The following is a 21,917-nucleotide window of genomic DNA, read 5'->3' as shown; positions in this document are numbered from 1 at the left end:
CTCATCTTGCTTCCTCTGAGTCCGGCTGGTGACTGTATCTCTGCCTTTCCTCTCCCCAGAATTCTCTTAGTCTGATTGCCCCACTTATACTTCCTACCTGGCTACTGGCCAATCAGTATTTTATTAATCCAATATGTCTGACAAATCTTCACAGTGTACAAAGGCATTTTTGCACAACAGTGGGACAAGATACACTTAGGGACCCAAGTCCAGTGATCTTCTTTCTACAGTTAGGGCCTACCTCTAAATGTTTGTGACTCTCTCAAGGTATTGTCACCAGCTGGTGGACATTTTATATTTAAACCACAATGAGACAGGTCTTGAACATGAAACCACCATTTCATTATATCAAAAATTATATGCTCCTCTGTATGGTTTGGGGGCTATCTATCATTAGCTCCCCAAGGTTTAGACTCTGTGGGAACATTTTCCAGAGAGCATTTCATGTTTCCCATGACTTCACCTCATCTCCAGCTGTGCCGATCACTAGCTGTTTGAAATTTGCTTTCAATTCACAGAGAAATCTTTGTATTTAGTGTCAGTTTTTCTTTTCATAAAAGAAAAAATTTTGAGTGGTATCACACATTCTGAGTACTTTGTGTTTAAAGTGTGCGTGGCCCATATATGTTAGAGGTTCCCAGGGACAAAGAAGGAATTCTTAGGAGTTCTGGAAGTTCCACATGGAGCCAAAAGGACTTTAGTTCAATTGCTAGAATTCTTGATATCTTCTAGTCTGGGCATCAACTATTCTGAGTCACTAATAGGTGCTCAAAGAAATCTGGGAAGGGAGGGAAGGCTTCTTACAGAAGAGAAAGGAAGTAAATACAAAAGAAGGGAAGAGGATAAAATAACAGTAAGAGTGTCTGAAAAAGGCTGGGCAGTGGTGACACATGCCTTTAATCCCAGCACTCGGGAGGCAGAGGCAGGCTGATCTCTGTGAGTTTGAGGCCAGCCTGGTCTACAAGAGCTAGTTTCCAGGACAGGCTCCAAAAACTACAGAGAAACCCTGTCTTAAAAAAAAAAAAAAAAAAGAGGGGGGGAGAATATCTGAAAAAGTCTTAAGGAATCATGCTATTAACTATTTATCTAAAAAAGAAAAATCTCCATGACACACATAATTCTGTAAATAAATATCCATATATAGTTTAAGTGAAAATTTTCTCACCTGGTCTAACAATGCTCCCTTCCATGAGTCAAAGATCACCTAAAAATACCTCAATATCAGGCGTGAGAAGCCATCTTTTGAGTTGTTTGTCAGGGTTTTTCAAGGCGACTCCCCAAACACAATATATTGCTATTGCCCTTGGTTGCTTTCCCCAACCTCTGTGGCCGCAAGGAGTAAGTCCCTATGCTGAAGATATCACAGGATTCAGACTCAGATTCCAGAGGCCCCTAAGCTGGAACTGACCTCATGCATGCTTCCTCCCTGAGGACTATTTTCACGACACCAGAAGGTGTGAGGCAAGCTTCTGAAGGCTGGGAAAGTTCTACACAATCCTGATATATATGAATCACAACAATCAGCTTGGCATGATAACCCTAAGGGTACAATAACAGCATACATACTTTGGAGGTGACCAACAGATCTCTAATTGGACTAAGACTCATTCAGCAAGAGGCAAATCATACCTGTACTGGAAATGTGTGTGTGTGTGTGTGTGTGTGTGTGTGTGTGTGAGAGAGAGAGAGAGAGAGAGAGAGAGAGAGAGAGAGAGAGAGAGAAGGAGTGAGGTTGATGTCAATTATCTTCCTTGGTCTCTATTCACCCTATATATTGAAGCAAGATCTCTTGCTGAACCCAGGACTTACCAATTCAATTAGTATAGTATAACAATACTCCACTCCAGGGATTCCTGCCTCAATCCCTAAAATTCAGGGATTATGAGTGGGCCACCATGCCTGCTCAGCATTTACATAGGTGCTGGAAAGCTGCAGTCCTCATGATTGTGTGGCAAGCACTTTACCATTGCCTTAGCCCCATGGATAGCATCATTGCACCAGACTGTATCTCTGTGCATCTCCTGCTTTGGTTTGGATGCATGTCCTTCAAAGGTCTACCTGTAAAAGCTTGACTCTCAAGGTGGTGGCACTGGGAAGTGCTGTGGACTTTTAAGAGGTGGAGCCTAGCAAGTAGTCATTAGATATTTGGAGGTGTGCCTCTGAAAAGCATTGTGCAATGTTGATCTTTTTTTCTCCCATGCTCCTCTGCTTCCAGGGTCCAGATGAGATTCCTTCCTCTGTGTCATGCTCCTGTAACAATGGTCACCACAGACCCAAACCAGTTGTTCTGCCTGGGATTGAACTTTGAGAACTTTAAGCCTTTTTCATAAGTGACGTGTTTCAGCTATGTTGGTAGTCATGTGAAATTCACTAACAGACATTTTTGTTCAGGATGCTTGTGTACAGATTCTCATTTTACTATCTGTGTGTTTCTGTAGCTTGCTTAGGACACCAGCATTGCTTGCGAGCTTGTTAAAACTTCAGAAGCCCAGATTCTTTCCTGTGCCCGGTGAATTAGATTCACCTTTTAAAAAGACATCAGGCAGAGCTTGGGAATTGCTAGTTATTTTTTCTTTATAGTTTATATTGTATTTGTCTTCTATTGCTGCATTTAGTAGTAGGGACAAAAAGAAAGAGGTAGAAAGATTACTTCAGAAAGGATACATATTTAAGTATGACCTCAGTCACATCTAGTACTTTTTTGATACTAAAGCATTCCTGTAGAATAAGGACTCTGTCCCAGTCCTTGGTCATGTTCCTTGACTGAATATTCCCTTAGTGTCCACTTCACCCATTTCAGAATTTAGGTCAATATTTTGTACAAGAGCCCGTCTGTATATCTCCCTCTCTCTCATCACTCAACAGTTGACATATTCAGATCACACTGATTGTGTATGAAGCCTATAAGGATTGCAAAAACCTCTAGGATTAATTCCAATGTGAGCAAGGTATAGACATCCAGGAAGAAAAAAGCCAGAGAGGACAGTCTGTGGCATACAGAGAGGGTAGATGTCACAACCAATTAGAAACAACGAGGTTCAAAAAACTAGAGGGCACCAACCTGAAAAGCTTCGTGCTCAGGGATTTGAGGATAAATGGCTTTTTCACAATGGGTAATTAACTCGTGGAGTGGGTTCCCGGAGGCAGCTGGTATAGCTGATGGACACTGACAGAGCTTGGGAATTGCTTTTACAGCTCTTTCCATGTTTGCCTCAGGAATGGAGAGGAAAGTTGCTGTACAAGTCAGCTAGGAGGGTGCAGCTCAGTAAGCTTCGCTGTTCAAAACGAGGGACTAAGTGGGTACGGAGCAGGAAGGGCGTGGGTGCACCTCCCTGTAGCTCAGCTGCTAACTGGCACCTCCCTCCTTGGACGTCGACATTGGCACTCATGGTCTGTAGCTAATGACGTTCCCACAGACTGGGTTCATTTTGCTGTGGTGACTGACATAGGTAGTAAAAGTGGTATAGTATAGTATTATTACAGAAGTGTGCGTTCTTCCCTTTCATTTTCTTAGTTGGAAAGATGAGGAAGTTGAGGGTCAGAGGATGAAATAAATCCCTCCAGGGACTGTGCTCTAAGATGGGACTAGTACCCAGGATTTCTGGCCTTTCATGTAGTCATCTATTCTCCATGTCTCTGTGTTTATTGCTGTACACAGAACATGTGTAAGTCCTAAGGAGACGGGATGACTCACTCTGCATTGTAAGGGGGTCTGTTATCTCTGAGTTTCTTTCTACCTTTAATACTCTGCTGTATGAATTAAAGGACTATTAAGAGTGTATCAGGAAGCTGAATAACTTCCCTATTGTTCATTACATGCTTAGGTTTATATTAAACAGTGTAGGCATTTTCTTATTTAATCCGCATAAAGGCTGAATAAAGTAGATATGCCCCCTGTGGATTGAAAGCCATTATTCTTCAAACCAGAGACATTCAAAATATGGTTATTAGACAGACTGAGGTCCCTGACCTGTTTGTTATCCCCCAATGACACAGAGATTCTGAATTATTAGGCAAATTATCTTTAGCACTAGGTCAGATATTGCGGTCCCATGACATTTTGGGGGAAGAAAGGAGAGAAGAACTTCGTACAGAGGGGAAGCAGCACACTGCTGTCTATTCTCTTCCAAATCTACATCGATGGGTTACCAACATTGGGAAAATTGAAGTTTGAATAGAATTTTATAAGGTTTTCTATCCACAGAATTCCAGGAGGAACTATTGAAGGCTCCATCTTACTTTTCTGTTTTGCGGTGCTGTTTTTCACATTCTCTTTCAAAAATAGAATATTAAGCGATAGGACTCAAACTGATAAAAGTTCAATTCAGCCAGTCTCTTTGGAATGACTTCTTGTACCAACTGAGTAGCCCTACCTGCATTGATTTAAATTATTTTCACTTTTTTTGTCTTTTGTTTTCCAAGACAAGGTTTCACTGTGTAGCCCTGGCTGTCCTGGAATTCCCTCTGTAGGTCAGGCTGGCCTTGAACTCACAGAGATCTGCCTGCTTTTTGCCTTTCAAGTTCTGGGATTAAATGCATGTGCCACCACCACATGGCTCACTTTTTTAATTTCTATAGCTTAAAATTTAATTAAATTCTATCTGAAATGTCAGAGACAGTGGATGAACAAAGGAACTCTGTTTCTCTTCATTTTCAACTTTCTCACGAATGTTTTCTTGGTGGGTGCCCATTAAATTTTATGGATTCATTGACTGATGGGAGGATAAATGAATAAAGCTGAGCTATACCAGATTAAATATTTCATGGGCAGGAACCAGAATTCTCTTTTGGATTGGTCATTTATTATGACTTTTTGTGAGTTAGAGTGATGAGCATATGGCCATAGTCTAATATTTAAAGTAAATTCAGGTGATCCATAGAGGTCAGACAGGGGTCTCACATTGAAAGACAAAAAGAAACATTTCTGTAAAAGATTGATATTTTTGCTGTGGAGCCAATAATGATCATTTCCAGTCTTACAATGAATAAAATTAATAAACCAAAGTTATATATTGGAACTTGGAGAAAAAGCAAGGCTCAGAGAAACCAAAGGTCACACAGTGACATTATACTGTCTGTTAAATTGAAAGAAAGCTTATTCATATAATTTCTAAAAGCAATTTTTTTATTTATGATGATTAACCTTGAGTTCTAACTTAGTTGTATTGATAGATGCCCAAAGAAGCCAGTCAGCATGCCTCTGGGGATGTTTCTGGAGTGGGTACTACTAAAGGGGGAAAGATGCCTGGATCCTCAGTGGAGCGAGCAGAGGGGGCTGGGAGTGCAGGAGGGAGAAAGACAGAGCCCAGACCTGCTTCCTGACAATCACAAAATGGAGAGCTTCCTCCTCCCCATGCTCTCATACCACAGTGCTCTGCCTCTCCACCACCTAGAATCAATGGACAAATCACCATGGACTGAAATCCATCCTGTCTTCCTTAAGTTGTCTGTGTCAGGTGTTTGTCACAGTGATGAAAATCTAATATATTGTATGGGAATTTTATGAGACAATGGCTTTTGTTGCCATTTTCACATATGTATACAGCATCCTTTGATCATCCACAGAAGCCATTACTCTCTCCTATCTCCCCTTTCTCCCACAACACTTTAATTTCCCTAATAGTCCTCCTACATTCATACCTGATAATTCCACAAAACATGAAATTATGTTTGTCTTTGTGAGTCCAGATTACATTGCTATTAATGTTTTGTTCCATTGACTTTCTTATGATGGAGATGATTTTGTTCTCCTTTATGTTTGAATAGTTCTCCATAATCTTCATTAGATATTCATCTGCTGATGGGAATGTAGTTTTATAACCTGGCCATGTGATAGTGCCGTGGCAAACGTGAGAATGCAGGACCCTTGTTGGTGTGCAGACATTCATTATTTTGAGTAGTCACCCAGGAGTGATATAGCTGGTCATATGACAGCACTGGTTTCAGCTTTAGAAGCAACCTTCATACCATTTTCCATAGAGATGGGAATAAATTACCTTCCCACTAACTGCATGAAAGGCTGCTTTATAGACAGTATTCACTTGGTGTCTGTGCAAAGGAAGGGCCAAGATAGGTTTGTTCTAAATAGGAAAGGGATGAAGGAGAAGGTACACATGTGTTTGTTCTCTTATCAGTAGCTTTAAATGGAAAACTGAATGAACAAATCAATGACTCTACCTCATCATATTTGCCCTATTTATTTTCCTTGTGAAGTTTCCTCCTCCTTTCCTGGCTCCCTTCCTCCATCCGTCAGTCACTTCTTCTCCCTTTTCCCTCTCTTCTTTCCCTCTTTCCTCCCCTTTATACTCTCCCTCTCTCCCTCCATCTCTACATTAGAAAGGGTCTTAAGTACCCTAGGCAGGTCTCAAGCTTATGATGGAGCCAGGCTGGTCTTGAACTCCTGATCCTCTTGAGGTGTTGGCGTTATAGACAAGCATTGCCAAGATCAGCTTGGTATTGTCCTCTCAAATATAGTCTTTCTATTTGAAGACCAGAGTCTGTTTTTATTTTTTATTTATTTTTTCTTTTTTTTTTTCAGAGTCTGTTTTTAGAATGAATGTGCACTATCACTTGGAGGACTGTGCAGCCTCTCATTTCATGTGCCTTTGGCATTTTTGTCTATGTGCATTCATTTCATTTTTGTCTACCTCCAATGAGCATGCTTATGTGACAAAACACCTCGTATCATGAGTTTCCCTACACTGTCAGAGACACCTGAGGGAAAGTGGCAAACATTTCCTCGTTTGGTTCAATGAGCTATTGACAGACAGTAGAATGTACTATTTCTATGGGTCAAGGCAGAATAATACACATGATTTTGAGATTGGGAAAGGCTACTTCATATTCCAACAATGCTTAAAGTTTGAACATCGTGTCATCCCATGATGGTAGCTCTATCCCTAATCATATGTATAAGCATGGAAGAAATTGTAGACAGAAGTTTCTGTTCTGCCCAGTCCTGCAGTCATTCAGTTCCAAATAAACACACAGAGGCTTATGTTAATTATAAGCTGTTTGGCCTATTGCTCAGGCTTATTACTAACTAGTTCTTATGACTTAAATTCACCCATAAATCTTGTCAATGTTTAATGATGTGGCTTGGTGCCTTTTCTCAGTGAGGCATTCTCATCTTGCTTCCCCTGTTTCTGGCTGATGACTGACTCTCTGCCTTTCCTCTTCCCAGAATTCTCTTAGTCTGGTTGCCCTACCTATACTTCCTGCCTAACTACTGGCGAATACAGGGTTTTGTTAAACCAAAATGAGTGACAAATCTTTACAGTGTACAAGAGGTTATCCCACAGCATTTCCCCCTTTTTCAAAACAAAATCCCCGAACCTAATCTCCTTTGTTTAACTTTTTCCCTGATCATTATCCAGAACAACTTGTAACCAATATTCTAAATAGAGACAAACATCCATAATTTAATTTTTGGGAATGTGGGCATAGTTTCCGAGGATACTTCCTGTTGACTGGGGTACTGGTCATCTTATGGGATCCCAAGAAAATCTAGGATTATGGTCAAGTCCTGACTGGAGTATTCTCTGAGGCTTGATCATCTCAGCCATTAGCCTTGAAGTTGTTCTGGATGCAGAACTCAGAAGAAACTGCAGTGGAGGTACTCTGAAATGTTGGATCATCTGGGCCATTGGAGATTTTTCAGGGGGGTCTTCCTTGATCAAACTTTAAAAAATATATTTATATATATATTTCATGTATAATTATATATTTTATACATTTGATTAATTTATAATCAAATGTCTTTTAGCAGTTGTTGCTCCTTCCTCAGCAGTCAAACAATTCAAAGACAACACAATAACATACAGTATCCAGACTCTCTGTGCATTTTCCATCTTTATGTTGCTTTTTTAAAAAATTCTATTTCTTTTATTTTTATTTTTAATTTTTGTTTTTTTGAGACAGGGTTTCTCTGTGTATCTTTGTCTGTAGACAAGACTGGCATTGAACTCACAGAGATCCACTTACCTCTGCCTCCCAAGTGCATGCATCACCACTCCCAGCTACTCTATTTCTTCTTTAAAGGACTTTCTCTATTCTTTTCCTTTTCTCTTCCAAGCCTATGTATATTTTTAAACACACTGTAAACCATTTAGAGGTTTATCCCATCTGAATTTGTCTTTACTGGATATATCTATCTTTTTCTGAGCACATGAGTCTTTAATCTGCTAGGCAGCATGGCTAGGATTAAAGCTGCATCTTTGGCAGCTGGCTCTGCTCCACTCCTCAGCTTCCTGAGAGTCTAGCTTCATGGCACAGGTACTGGCAGGAGTCACATTTATTGTTACAACTCTGTGGAGTTTCTAGGTCCATGCCACCACCAAGAAGCCTGCTGCTGGCTGCTCATAAACACTATTCTAAGTGTTTGGTGGCAGGGCCTCTTAAAAGAGCTCTGAAGTTTTTGGCTTTAACGCTGAGTCAGGAAGCCTCTCTTAAAAGAGCTGTACCTCTGCTTGTCTCTAGCAAACAGAACCCACCTGAAAAAAATGTTGCTACCAAGAAACCATGCTTAGCTTTGTTCTTTTGTGTCTAGAATTCCTTACCAAGCTCTCTCAGGCTTTATGTGAATGTAATTGACAAACATTGTGTGCCATTTGTTGTTGGAAGTTTCTCCCACTCAGGCCTGCAGCCATTCAGTCCCAAATAAGCTCACAGAAGCTTATATTAACTATAAACTGTTTGGCCAATGGCTTAGGCATATTCCTAGCTAGCTCTTACATCTTAAATTTACCCATTTCTATTAATCTATGTAGTACCACGAGGCTGCGGCTTACTGGTAATGTTCTGACATCTTTCTCCTTCTGTGGCTACATGTTGTCCCCTTAACTCTGCCTACCCTCTCTATCTCTATTAGGATTTCCCACCTGACTTTACTGTGCTAAGCTATTAATGTTCAACCGATAAAAGCAACACATATACAGAAGTACATCCCACATCAAGAAATCTCCTTTTCTTATGTTTTAATTCCTTCTTTTCCTTTTCTTTTCCCCCTTGCTGATCACATATCTGACATTCTCTCTCTTCTATTCCTTCATCTTTTTTCTCCGCCCTTTCCTTTCTTAGAAGATGGGGATCACTGTTTTTGGAGCAACAGTCAGCTTTTGGGCTGCCTGAAGAGACTGCTCATATCCACGCTGTCCTTCAAGACTTGAAACTTCTATAAAAGCTGCTTGGAGAATAGTGTTGATCATATAAGATGAGTGGCTGGAAGACTGATGTGGGGGCAAAATGGACATGAGGACCAGAAGCCTCTCAACAGACTTAGTTATTGGCATAAAGGTAGGCCTGAATGTATGTAGGAGATGGGATCTGTAGGGTGGACCTTTGACTTGGGGGAGGAAACAGGACTCTTCCTGAACAGGGTGAGACAGCCATAGCAGCCTCTTTATTTGAACTTGGCCTGTGACTCTGGATTTCTATGTTGCAGTGAAGATTCACTAGGGTAGAAACTTTAGTGCTATTTTTCACCTCTGCACTCCCAAATTTAGCATATTACCTGGCATGTAGTAAATTTCTGCTGAAGCAAGCTGAAATCGGTGACATCTCTAAACCCTGCACCGTACCCCACTCTCCAATTTTCTTTCTGTTTCCTATCATTCAATCTCAGGAACAAGATTCCTGGGCTGCTCAGTATCTGTTGCATTGGTATCAAGTGTGGTCCAGCATTCCCTGATTTGACCCATCCAGCTTTTCTCCCAAACCCCAGGTTCTTGTGAATATCACAAATGTAATGAACCAATAAGTACAGCTGAACATGACCTCCTTGAAGTATGAATTTATGTAAACAGTTCTCCCCAGTAGTTAGAAGTAACTTCTTGCTAGTGTAGTTATGGAGAAGCAGTGAAAGGCTTTCTGTGATGCATAATTAACACAGTTTGTATAGTCTGAAGCTGTTTATGTAGACGGCTTGCAAGTACAGTATTTCTGTTTTAAGCTTATCTGCCGTTTCGCGTGATTCTACCTAGACATAACAAACTTCGTACATGAGTATAAATAACATCCATAAGCAATAGAATTTACCATTTACTACATACATCTTAGAAGCAGATAATGTATTGGGCATTTACTTGAATTATCTTCTCCTATATTCATAAAATTTCTGTTTAATACCACTAAACCCCATTTTACAAATGAATAAATGAGATTCAAGGCCATAAACTTGGTGCTCCCAACCAGTGTTCCCACTATTCAGTTTAGCTGTGTGCCAGCCACTGTTCTGTTCTGTGCATAAACAAAAGTAGGTTAAAGTGTGGATTTTTATGACACTCATGGGGTGGCTGAGAAGACGGACTTTGCATTTATGAGCTGATTATAAATATGATATGAGACATGATGTAATGCAGCTCCTAGCTGAATGCAATTAAGTTTCAAATATCCAGTACGGAACAGTAGTTCTCGGAGTGTGGTCCTCAGACCAGCAACATCAGCATCCTTTGGCTGCTTGTTAAATATGCGGATCTCCTGTCTGCACCTTATACCAACTGAATTAGAGACTTTCCCCAGGGGTAGTGTCCACTACTCTATTATAACATTTCTTCTAGGAATGCTAACACATACCAAAATGGAGAAACAACTGGTAGATGTGTGGTCTAAGGGTTTAGTATTAATTTGCTACACTGCTATAATAATATGCCACAAAGTGAGAGGCTTGAAGCAACTGAACTGTAGTCCCTTGAGAAAGCCAGATGCTTGAGATGAACGTTTTGGAAGGGTTGATTCCTTCTGAGGTCTTTGAGGAATAAACATTCTAATAGCTCTTTCTTGGCTCCCATGGTTTTTGGTCATCTCTTGTACTCCTTGGCAGGTAGATAAAGCTGCACCAGTTCAGTCTCTGTCTTCACATCCATATTGCTTTATCTGTGACTATTTATCATTTCTTTAAACAGTAATTATTTATTCTTTGAGAATTTTGTCTCATGGGCTTTGATAATATTCATGCACACTCTTCCCTAAACCCTTAGATCCACCTGCCTTCCTAGCTTCCAATTTCATGTCTTTGCTATGCTTTTTAAATAACCATTGACTCCAGTTTGTGCTGTCCACATACTTCTGGATATGAGGCCATCCACTGTAGCATGATCAACATGCCATACTGTTAAGAAGATTGATTCTTCCTCCTTGTCCTCAAGAAGCATCAGTTTTCAATAGCTCCTCCATTGAGTGGGGGCGGGGGTGTCAGGGTTCACGAATCCTTCCCAGCCACTCCATGCTGGAACTGACTTGCTCTTCTAGAGAGGTCTTATGAAGGTTACTGCTGCTGCAGTGAGTTCATGAGGAAAGCAGTCCTGCCAGGGCTAGAAGACACTGTTTTGGTCTGGTCCTTTTTAACCTGTGGTTCTTGCTATCTTTCTATTACATACAAGATGGTCTCTGAGCCTCAAGGAAGATTGTGATGTAGATGCCATGTTTGTGGCTGAGCACACCAATGAAACTCATTCTTTGTATTTTGACAAGTTGTGAGTTTCTGTGTTGATCACTGTCTACAGTAAAAAGGAACTTCTCTGATAAGGTCTGAGACATGCACTGAATTATGAGTATGGAAATTTTAATATAGAGGGGAGTTTGATATTATGTCTACTTAGTGCAATAGTAGTAGTGAGTGCCCCAATTATAAATTCTTATCCAGATTTGCAGTACCAAGTATGTGTTTCCTCCTGAGGGATAGGCTTTACAGATAGCTGGAAAGTGGTTGGTTGCACTTGTAACATCCTTGCCATTGTTGCACGCATTGACAGTCATTATTGTAGTTTACAGGGTTCACAGCTGGGCAAGACTGCTGATGACTTTTCCTTGCAGCAGCCAGCATGGCACTTTCCAGTACTATCACCCTAGTCAATATCACCTTGATTTCTTCATGTCCTACCGTCTTAGTTTCTGCTCTGTTGCTGTGAAAAGACACTGTGACAAGGAGACTTACAGAAGAAAGCATTTAATTGGGGGCATGTTCACAGTTTCAGAGGGTTAGTCCATAATCATTATTGATAAGGAGCATGGTGGCAGGCAAGCAGGCATGGTGCTGGAGCAGTCACTGAGTGCTTACATCCTGGTCCTCAGGCAGGAGGCAGAGAGAAAGAAAGACTGGGTCTGGCATGGGCTTTTGAAACCTCAAAGCCTACCCTCAGTGACACACCTGCTCTAACAAGGCCATATATCCCAATCTTTCTAAAACAATTCTACAAACTAGGGAAAAACATTTAGATATATGAGCCTATAGGGGACATGCTTATTTAAATCACTATACCTATTATTATTATATGCAGTGTCTTCAGCGACTGGGCCTTGTCAGCAACCTTTGAAATCAATAGCCTGTATTATTTTGGGGGTCTCTGGAACCCTTCTGAATAATAGCTTGAGGGAAAGCCTTCCATGCCTGGCATTGGGCTCCTTGGAGGTACATTATCCAATGTACAGAGTGACTCCAATTAAATCACATGCACACACACACACACACACAACTTGTAAAGCTTATACAATAGTAGGTTTCCATATTGCTTTTTCCTAATGTTAGTTACCACCATCCAGCATCCCCTGCCCTAGCCTAACTCCATTTCCTCATTATTTAAGCCTTCCTCCTGGTTATTCCCCTTTGCCCTGCCTATCACTCAAGTTCTACTACCTCCCTTCCCTGAAGAACTGTCTTGCCTCTCTCACCAATGATCCCATTCTAACTTCCTGCAGTCTATGGGTACTCTAATATCTGCATATGAATGAGAACTTTGGACATTTGTCTATCTAAGTGTGGGTTACTTCACTCAGTATGGTGCTTTCCAGCTCCATCTGTTTACCCAGAAAATTACTAATTTCATTTTATTTTATAGCTGAATGAAGTTTCCATGGTGCAAGGGCACCACGTTTTCATTATCCACTCACCTTTTGATGGACTTCCGCGCTGTGTTAGTGTCACAGCTGCTGTGAATATGCCAGTTATGGAGATGGTGTATGTGTCTCTGTAATAGGAAATAGAGCTCTTGGAGTAGACGCCCAGGAGTAGTGTGGTCGGGTCAATTGGCAGATCTCTTTACAATCTTTTGAGATATTGCTGCACTGATTTCCAGAGCGGCTAATACTAGTTTGCATTCTTACCAGCAGTCCATCAATATCTACCATTTTCCACATCCTCATCAGAATCTGTGGTCTTCTATTTTCTTCATGTTAGGCACTCTAACCGCAAAACTACATTCTCCATGTGGTATTAATTTCCATTTCCCTTGTGGCAAAGAATGGCAAACCTGTTAGAAATATTTCTTAACCATTTATATTTCTTCTGGGAGCTCTCTGTACAGTTCCTTGGCCCACTTCTTAATTTGATTGTTTGTAGTCTTGATATATATCAAGAATACATTTAAATAGAAATCAATATCTATATAGATACATATTTGAATTCCTTGTATACTCTAGATGTCAATCCCCTGTCAAAGGTACAGCTGGAAAGTGTATTTTCCCCATTCTGTAGGCTGGCCTTCAGTCAATTAACAGTTTTCTTTGTAGGACAGATTCCTTTTAATTTCACAATGTCCATTTGTTGCTTGTTCTCATTTCCTGGGTGACTGGCATCCTGCTCAGAAAGTCTACACCTTAGTCTATGTTCTAAAATATTTTCTACCCTTCTGTCTAGATGTTTTAGATTTAATATTGAGATCTGTGGCCTTCTGGAATTGATTTGTGTATATTCAGAGACAGAATGATAAACTTTCATTCTTCAATATGTTGATATCTAGTTTTTCTCAATAGTATTTGTTAAAGACATTGTCTTCTTCCCATGCATAGTTTTGGCACTTTCGTTAAAAAAAAATCAGATCAGGAGGCAGCGAATTTCACAGGAACAGGACTGAGCCAGTGACCTGGGCTGAATTGGGCCTGAGGCAGCAAACTTCACAGGAGCAGGATGGAGCCAGCTACCTAGGCCAGAGCAGGTCTTAGACAGTGAACTCCACAAAAGCAGAACTGAGGCAGTGACCTAGGTCAAAGCAGCCCTGGGATGGCAAGTTCTGCAGGAGCGGGAGCAGATCCAGACCAGGGACATTTACAGAAACAGGACTGAGTCTGAGACCTAGGCCGGAGCAGATCTGAGACAGCAAACTCCACAGAAGCAGGTACAGGGGAGCAACCACTGAGGGAGTGGGCCTGAGCCAGAGACCTCTGCAGGTTCAGGCATGAGTCTGGGACCTCTGAGGGAGTAGGTCTGAGCCAGGACCTCTGCAGGTCCAGGTGTACCCAAATCTAGGACCTCTGAGAGAGAAGATTGAGCCAGAGACCTTTGCAGGACCAACCCCAAGCAGGGACCTCTGCAGGAGTGGATCCAGACCAGGGACATTTACAGAAACAGGCCTGTGCCGGCAACTTAGACCAGAGAAGGCCCAACACAGTGAACTCCATGGTAGTGGAGCAAACCCCAGGAGTGCTGAGTGACCTCCAGGAACATAGAGTAGCCAAGGCGGTGACTGGAAGCATGACACTGACTGCACCACGAGGAGCAACCATTTGGGTCTTGGATCTACTGGCACCTGAAAGATTGATCACCCGAGTCACAGACAGCTCCAACTACACCAATTAGAGGAAAAGATGGGGAGACAAGGTAAGAACACACACAATACCATAAAGAACAACACAACACCAGCAAAATATAGTGACCCTACAACAGTAAGACTTGAACAACCAAATATAGATGAAACAGAAGAAAATGACCTAAAAAATAACTTTAGGAGAATGTTTAAGACCCTTAAAGAGGAAATGAGAAATTCCCTCAAAGAAATGGAGGAAAAGACAAAAAATTGGAAGACATCAACAAATCCCTTAAAGAAACCCAAGAAAAAGCAATCAAACACATGAAAGAAACAAGCGAACTTAAAAACTTAAATAGAAACAATAAAGAAAACACAAGATGAGGGAATTCTAGAAACAGAAATCATGAGAAAATGATCAGGAACTACAAATGCAAGCGTAAACAGCAGAATATAAGAGATGGAAGACAGAATCTCAAGTGCTGAAGATACAATAGAGAAAATAGACTAATCTACCAAAGAAAACATTGAATCTAACAAAAACTTAACACAAAATATCTAGGAAATATGGGGTATCATGAAAAGACCAAACCTAAGAATAATAGGTATTCAGAAGAAGGAGAAGTTCAACTCAAAAGCACAGAAAATTTATTTAACAAAATCATAGAAGAAAACTTTCCCAACCTAAAGATATGTCTATGAAGATACAAAAAGCTTATGAACACCAAGTAGACTAGATCAAGAAAAGTCCCCTCACCCCATAATAATCAAAATACTAAACATACAGAATAAAGAAAGAATATTAAGAGCTGCAAAGGAAAAAGACCAAGTAACATATAAAGGCAGACCTATCAGAAATACACCCGACTTCTCAATGGAGAAAATGAAAGCCAGAAGGTCGTGGTCAAGCATTAAGCAGACATTAAGAGACCACAAATGCCAACCCAGACTACTATACCCAGGAAAACGTTCAATCACCATAGAAGGACAAAACAAGATATTCCATGACAAAATAAGATTTAACAAATACCTGGCCACAAACCCAGCCCTACACAAAGTACTAGAGGGCAAATTCCAACCCAAGGAAGTTGACTACATCATCAAAAACACAATTGATGATCTCACAGCTGCAAATCCCAAAGAAGTGGAAAACACACAAATTAACATCACCAAAAAAGAAAACTAAATTAACAGGAGATAGCAATCACTGGTCATTAATATCCCTTAATATAAATGGATTTAACTCACCCGTAAACAGGAGCAGGCTAACATATTGGATATAAAAACATAATCCATTCTTCTGCTGCATACAAGAAACACATTTCAACCTCAAAGACAGACATCGCCTCAGAGTAAAGGGTTGGGAAAAATTTTCCAATCCAATAGATCTAAGAAACAAGCTGGTGTACCTACCCTAATATCTAATGAAATAGACTTCAAACTAAAATCAATCAAAAGAGACAAGAAAGGAATTTTATATTAAACACAAGAAAATCCATCAAGAAGAAATTTCAATACTGAACATCTATGGCCCAAATAAAAGGGCACCCTCATATGTCAAAGAAACGAAACACTTGTAAAGCTTAAATCATACATTAAACCACACACACTAATAGTGGGAGACATCAACACTCTACTCTCACCATTGGACAGACTAGTGAGTCAAAAAATTGACAGAAAAATAAGGGAACAGATGTTATGACTCAAATGGATTTAACAGACATCTATAGAATATAAGACATAAAAGGATATATCTTCTTCTCAGTACCTCATGGAACATTTTCAAAAATTGATCACATACTCGGTAGCAAAACAAACCTCAACAACAGTTACAAAAAAAAAACAAAAAAAAAAACCAAAACAAAAACCAAAACAAAAACAAAAACAGGAATAACCCCATTTATCTTATCGAATCACCATGGCTTAAAATTAGAATTCAAAAGCCAGGTGGTAGTGGCGCACGCCTTTAATCCCAGCACTTGGGAGGCAGAGGCAGGCGGATCTCTGTGAGTTCGAGACCAGCCTGGTCTACAAGAGCTAGTTCCAGGACAGGCTCCAAAACCACAGAGAAACCCTGCCTCGAAAAACCAAAAAAAAAATTAGAATTCAACAGCACACTAATTCCAGAAAGCCTACAAACACATGGAAATTAAACAATGCTCACCTGAATCATCAATGGGTCAAGAATGAAATAAAGAAATTAAAGACTTCCTAAAATTCAATGAAAATGACCACACAACATACCCAAATTTATGGGACACAATGAAAACAGTGTTAAGAGGAACATTCATAGCACTAAATGGCTACATAAATAAACTGGAAAAATCCCACACTAGTGAATTAACAGAACATTTGAAAACTTTAGAACAACAACAAAAAAAGCAAACTCACCCACGAGAACTAGATGTCAGGCAATAATCAAATTGAGAGCTAAAATCAACAAAATAGAAACAAAGAAAACAATACAAAGAATCAATGAGACAAAGAGCTGGTTCTTCGAGAAAATCAACAAAATAGACAAACCTTTCTCCAAACTAACTAAAGGCAGAGAGAGAATATCCAAATTAACAAAATCAGAAATGAAAAGGGGACACAGCAACAGACACAGAGGAAATCTAGAAAATCATCAGGTTATATTAAAAAAACCTGTACTCCACAAAATTGGAAAACTTAAAGGAAATGGAAAACTTTCTGGATAAATATCACTTACCAAAATTAAATCAAGACCAGATAAGCAAATTAAACAGACCTATAACTGGTAAAGAAATAGAAACAGTCATTAAAAGTATTCCAACCAGAAAAAGCACAGCACGAGATGTTTTCAGCTCAGAATTTTACAAGATTTTCAAAGAAGACCTAATACCAATATTTTCAAATTGTTCCACACAATTGAAACTGAAGGAACATTGCTAAACTCTTTTTATGAGGCTACAATTACCCTGATACATAAACCACAGAAAGACATTACTAGGACAGAGAATTACAGACCAATCTCACTCATGAACATTGATGCAAAAATACTAAGTAAAATACTGGCAAATCAAATCCAAGAACACATCAGAATCATCATCCATCACAATCAAATTAGCTTCATCCCAGAGATACAGGGATGGTTCAACATACAAAAATCTGTCAATGTAATCCACCATATAAACAAACTGAAAAATAAAAAAAAAAATAGTTTTTGACAAAATACAGCATCCTTTCTTGTTAAAGGTCTTGGAGAGAGCAGGGATACAAGGAACATACCTAAACATAATAAAGGCAATATATAGAAGCCAGCAGCCAATATCAAACTAAATGGAGAGAAACAGCAATCTCACTGAAATCAGGAACAAAACAAAGTTGTCCACTCTTTCCATACCTATTCAATATAGTTCTTGAGGTCCTAGCTAGAGCAATAAGACAACAAAAGAAGATCAAGGGGATACAAATCAGAAAAGAAGTCAAACTTTCATTATTTGCTGATAATATTATAGTTTACATAAGCAACCCCAACTTCTACAACTTATAAACACTTTCAGTAATGTAGCAGGATAGAAGATTAACTCAAAAACTTCAGTAGCCCACCTTTATACAGATGATAAGTGGACTGAGAAAGAAATCAGAAACATAATCTTTTACAATGGATACAAATATCATAAGGAGTTACTCTAACCAAACAAGTGGAGGGCTTGTATGATAAGAACATTAAATCTTTGAAGAAAGAAACTGAAGAAGACACCAGAAAGTGGAAATATCTCCCATGCTCTTGGGTAGGTAAAATTAACATAATAAAAATGGCAATCTTACCAAAAGCAATCTACAGATTTAATGCAATGCCCATCAAAATCTCAGCAAAATTCCCCATAGACCTCAAAAGAACAGTACTCAACTTCTTATGGAAAGGCAAAATACTCAGGATAGCCCAAACTATCTTGTATAATAAAAGAACTTCTGGAAGCATCAAATTTCTGCCTTCAAACTCTGCTACAGCGTTAAGGTACTGAAAACAGCCTGGTATTGGCATAAAAACAGACAGGAAGACCAATGGAACTGAGTCGAAGACCTGAATATTGATTCACACACCTCGAACACTTGATTTTTGACAAAGAAGCAAAACATATCAAATGGAAAAAAGAAAGCATATTTAACAAATGGTGCTGGCATAATTGGATATCAACATGTAGAAGAATGAAAATAGATCCATATCTATCACCATGCACAAAACTCAAGTCCAAATGAATCAAAGACCTCAACATAAAGTCAGCCACATTGTAATTCATAGAAAAAAAAGTGGGAAGTACACTTGAACACATTGGCACAGGAGACCACTCCTTCAGTATAACCCCAATAACACAAACACTGAGAGAAACAATTAATAAATGGGACCTACTGAAAATAAAAAGATTCTGTAAAGCAAAGGACATGGTCAACAAGACAGAACAACAGCCTACAGAATGGGAAAAGATCTTCATTAACCCCACATCAGACAGAGGTCTGATCTCCAAAATGTACAAAGAACTCAAGAAATTGGTCATCAAAAGAACAAATAATCTAATAAAAATTTTGAGTACAGACCTAAACAGAGAACTCTCAATGGAAGAATCTAAAATGGCTGAAAGACGTTTAAGAAAATGCTCAACATCTTTAGTCATCAGAGAAATGCAAATCAAAACAACTTTGAGATTCCATCTTACACCTATAAGAGTGGCCAAGATCAAAATCACTGATGACAACTTACACTGGTTAAGTAAAGGGAACACTCCTGCATTGCTGGTGGGAATGCAAGTTGGTACGGCCCCTTTGGATGTCAGTATGGAGATTTCTCAGAAAATTAGGAAACAACCTTTCTCAAGACCCAGCAATATCACTTTTGGGTATATATCTGAAGGATGTTCAATCGTGCCACAAGGACATGTGCTAAACCATGCTCATAGCAGCATTGTTTGTCATAGCCAGAACCTGCAAACAACCTAAATGCCCCTAGACCAAAAAATGGGTAAGGAAAATGTACATTTACAGAATGGAGTACTACACAACAGAAAAAAATAATGAGAAAAACATCATATTGAGTGAGGTAACCCAACCGAGAAAGACAGTTATCATATCTACTCACTGATAAGTGTTTTTTAAACATATAGCAAAGAAAACCAGCCTACAAATCACAATCCCAGAGACAATAGGCAACAATGGGGATACTAAGAGAGACATACATGGATCTAATCTATATGGGAAGTAGTAAAAGACAAGATATTCTGAGTAAATTGCGAGCATGGGTACCATGGCAGAGGGTTGAAGTGGAGGGTAGAGTCAGAGAGGGGAAAAGAGAAAAATGTATAACTCAATAAAGTCAATTAAAAAAATGAAACAAAAAATCAGATTGATATAGGTTATCATTTTATTAGTTAGACTTAGAGACAACCCTAGTGCAGTATAGCATTTTCTTAAGTCAAGTAAGGTCACATTCTGGGGTTCCAAATAAGCACAAATTTTGAGGAAAACTATTTAACCTGTCACGAACAGCTAATATAAAAGGGTGAGATTGTATGGAACCCTAGGGTCAAATTTTCGGGATATGTTATAAAATGAACTCAGTATGTGTGGATGATAAGATATCTTCTTTATTAGGGCTACCCTTGCTGTGATGAAAAGGCATGGCCAAAGCAACTTGGGCAGGAAAAGTTTTATGTGACTAATGCTTCCACATCCCTTTTCCTCATAGAAGGAATTCAGAACAGGATCAAACAGGTCAGGAACCAGGAGGCACGAGCTGATGCAGAAGCCATGGAGAGGTGCTGCTTATTGGCTTTCTCCTCTGGGCTTGCTCAGCCTGCCTTCTGATAGAACCCAAGACTGCCAGTGTAGGGATAGCACCACCCACGGTGGGTTGGGCTCTCCCCTCTCAATTACTAATTAAGAAATATAGCTGGTCTTATGAAGGTATTTTCTCAACCGAGGTTCCCTCTTTTCAGATAACTCTGTGTCAAGTTGACATAAAACTAGCCAGCATGGTATCTAAGTCTGGTGAGGTCCTGACAGGAGAAAGGCTAGTCTGTCCACTAGTCCCTGAGTCCCCTACCCCACCAACTCAGCCAGCCAGTCTAGTACACTTGGCAAACTCCAGATCAATGAATACCTCTGTCTTAAAAAAACAAGATAGATTACTCATGAAGATCATACCTGAGATAACTTCTGGCTTCTACACACATGTGTATACACACATATCTATACCCAAACAAGAGTCGATATGAACTCCAACCCTCACATACCCAAAAGTCCAAAAACACATTTACTACTGCATAATATATTCTCATCTAAAGAAAAATTAGCAGTCTATGCCTCCTTCACTTTATACGGCTCAAGTGCATGCCACACAATTATTTGCTAAATAATTGCATCACGATCAATCATGATATTATCAAGGTATCTTTCATGTCAGTGTTTAGTCTTATAAACTGTTATTCTTTTTGTTCCATTGCTAGATAATGCTCTCTTCTGAGTCATGATTTGATGTGACAAGCACCAGTGAATTTCCCCTTAATGTTCAAGCCATTAAACTATCCCAAGCCTTGATGGGCTAACACGTGACCTTCAAGATTTCCCTGCTCTTACAATGAAGCTAGAAATTTGTATATAGTCCATATCTTTATGAGGGAACAACACAGCCAACAGAGAGGAAGCAGTCTTCTTTCTGGAATTCTTGGTTCCAATGTTGATCCTGCTACTTAAATCGAAGCATAGAACGATTAAATGTGTCTGTAAAATTGGTATAACTCTATTGACATTTATAGTATTGTAATATGTTAATATTCCTTCACCATGGTTTGAGCATGCATGCAATGGCTTTGTTTATAAAAAGAAAAAAAAACTGGCATTATCTTAGCAAATGAAGGTGAAATTTAATGAAGGGAGAGAGGCTCAAAGTTAGGAGTCTGTCAGAGTTAACCACCTCTTTCGACACTGTTGTTTGTTTCTAGTCTTAACCTTGTTGCTCAAATGCCATTGTGGGGAGTCAAATGACCCTTTCGCAGGGGTCACATATCAGATATCCTTTGTATCAGATATTTACATTACCATTTATAACAGTAGTGAAATTACAATTACAAAGCAGCAATGAAATAATTTTATGGTTGGGGGTCACCACAACATGAGGAACTCTGTTAAAGGATTGCAGTATTAGGAAGGTTGAGAACCACTGCTCTGTACTGAGAAAGCCCAAAGTGCTTGACCAGCCCCTGTGGTTTACTGCCAGCTGATCTTTCTTTCATTTATATCCCGTTGAACCCAGAATCACTTAAAGCAGAAAGATGACCAGCAGAAATGCCGATGACCAAGAATTTATATTGGCAGAGACCCAAAAACACATCTTGATATCTCTTGGTTGTGCCAAGCATTTGATTCGCTGGTAACTGGATGGTG

The sequence above is a fragment of the Chionomys nivalis genome, chromosome 7 (assembly GCF_950005125.1).
Source record: "Chionomys nivalis chromosome 7, mChiNiv1.1, whole genome shotgun sequence".
Classification (NCBI taxonomy): Eukaryota; Metazoa; Chordata; class Mammalia; order Rodentia; family Cricetidae; genus Chionomys; species Chionomys nivalis.
The sequence above is the reverse complement of the archived record's forward strand: the minus strand, read 5'-3'. Positions refer to the sequence as shown.